Below are 2,502 nucleotides of genomic sequence, written 5' to 3' on the forward strand. Positions count from 1 at the left end.
ACAAGTTGCTTGTTAATTCCTTCCCAGCAGATATCATGGGTTTAACATTCCTACACAACAAAGTAGCATTTCCCAGTTGTCCCAAACATCTATTTTCTTGCTTCTTCTCAAGTTCTAGCCCACTATTCTGAAGGTCCTCCCCAATTACAGGGCATTCATAGCAATTGTATCTGGCAGCTGAAGAACATGTTGCCATATTCAACAACTCATACTGCTGTGAAATCCGCAATATGTAGGTCTAAGTAGAATTGCATGAAGAATGGTACGAAGTCTTTACACTGGCAATCACATAGATGTTGAATGGGAGAAGGTCAAGTTTTATTTTCACAGAAATGTTTAATAAGATTTATTTAAATGTGTTAAATAAAATTTAGCTTTATTTAAGTAATGTTAATATGTATGAATTAGAATTAGTATTTTATCTTTTTTTAAATTTTTTTTATGTGAGATAGGTAACGTGCTGACATCGTACCAAGGTTCATGAGGGTGATATCTCACACATGCACGTGAACATGCAATCATCATGCTTGTGAACTACAAAAGAATCTTACCTTTTAATTTGTTAAATTATGACTTCTTTAGGAAAAGACTTCTCTAGAAGATATATACAAAAAATAATTTTAATTATTGAACTTCTTTAGGAAAAAACTTCTCTAGAAGATGTATACAAAAAATAATTTTAATTATTGAATTTCTATGTTCACTTTTTTTTTTTTTTGAGATGGAATCTCACTCTGTCGCCCAGGCTAAAGTGCAGTGGCACAATCTCAGTTCACTGCAACCTCCACCTCCCAGGTTCAAGCAATTCTCCTACCTCAGCCTTCCGAGTAACAGGGATTACAAGTGTATGCCACCACACCTGGCTAATTTTTGTATTTTTGATAGAGATGGGGTTTCACCATGTTGATCAGGCTGGTCTTGAACTCCTGACCTCAAGCAATCCACCTGCCTCAGCCTCCCAACGTGCTGAGATTACAGGTGTGAGCCGCCACGCGAGGCCATCCATGTTCACTTTAACTGACACTTCTTAATGATAACAGATTCAAATTTTGTATATTTTGACTACAATTACATTAAAAAAACTTTAGATCAGGGGTTGGCAACTTTTTCTTAAAGACGCAGACAGTAAATATTTTAGGTTTGTTGACCATACAGTCCCAGTCACAGCTACTCAGCTCTGCCACTGTAACATGAAGACAGTCACGGACAATATGTAAAAGATGGAGCATGATTGTGTTCCTTTAAAATGTTTTAAACAAAAAACAGTTGACTGGACTGCAGGTTATGGTTGACCAATCCTTGCTTTAGACAAACAGTCCCCAACCTTTTTGGCACCTGGGACAGGTTTCCTGAAAGACAATTTTTCCATAGACCATGGTTGTGGGGGAATCGTTTCAGGATGAAACTGTTCCACCTCATCAGGCATTAGATTCTCATGCAACCTAGATCCCTCGCATGCCCTGTTCAGGATAAGATTCCCTTGCCTAACAGACTCTAATGCCTCAGCTGATCTGACAGGAGGTGGGGCTCATGCAGTAATGCTTGCTCACCTGCCGCTCACCTCCTGCTATGTGCCCCAGTTCCTAGCAGAGAGCTGGTCTGCACCTTGGGGGTTGGGGACCCCTGCTTTAGAGCATTACTGTCAACAGAGGACAAATTTGTGAAAATGTTGATATTAACATAATTATTGAATTTTGCTCAGATGATAGAAAAATAATGTATGGAATAAATACATCATGACTTTTGAATTATGTATACCTTGGTTTTATTATAGTACCTTGGTCTCATTCAGACTTTGCCAGCTTATCAACAGAATCCCAGATATATTCAGTCATAATTAAATTCAATTGTCTTTGGTGCTTCGTGACTTCCAATCATAGAAAAATTATAGCTCAATTCCACATTGAATTTGGGCGCAAGATAAAAAAGTATAGCTTGACATATTTTTGCCTTTGTCATTTCGAGGGTAGGAAGATAAACATATATTACTTAGTAGCCTGTTGGCTTGAATTATAACTTTTAAATACATAAACATATAGTAGCTAGACCTCCCTTTGTACTCTTTTTTTTTTTTTTTTTTTGAGAGACGGAGTCTCTTTCTGTAGCCCAGGCTGGAGTGCAGTGGTGTGATCTCAGCTTACTACAACCTCCGCCTCCTGGGTTCAAGCGATTCTCCTGCCTCAGCCTCCCGAGTAGCTGGGACTACAGGCATGTGCCACCATGCCCAGCTAATTTTTATATTTTTAGTAGAGACAGGGTTTCACTACGTTCTAGGTTGGTCTCAATCTCCTGACCTCGTGTTCTGCCCGCCTCAGCCTCCCAGAGTGCTGGGATTACAAGCGTGAGCCACTGCACCCAGCCTTGTACTCTTATTGTGGGCCCTGTAAAAGGCAGGAGCAGCCTGAGCCCTTTAAGAGGGGACAGACTTGGCTGACTTCCCCTTTTGCCTTCTTCCTGCTGCCTCCTTCCCCTTCCCTGGGACAGAGATGTAACTGTCGGATT

At 40.1% G+C, this 2,502-nt stretch overlaps 1 non-coding gene across 1 annotated transcript; it reads right to left on the bottom strand.

Moving 5' to 3' along the window:
- Positions 1–442: 442 nt before the first annotated feature.
- On the bottom strand, positions 443–546 carry LOC117099512. Its single transcript, XR_004443848.1, has one exon. It is a non-coding gene; the product is annotated as a small nucleolar RNA U13 (small nucleolar RNA).
- Between the last annotated feature and the right edge of the window lie 1,956 nt (positions 547–2,502).

The sequence above is a fragment of the Trachypithecus francoisi genome, unplaced genomic scaffold (assembly GCF_009764315.1).
Source record: "Trachypithecus francoisi isolate TF-2019V2 unplaced genomic scaffold, Tfra_2.0 Lachesis_group16, whole genome shotgun sequence".
NCBI lineage: Eukaryota > Metazoa > Chordata > Mammalia > Primates > Cercopithecidae > Trachypithecus > Trachypithecus francoisi.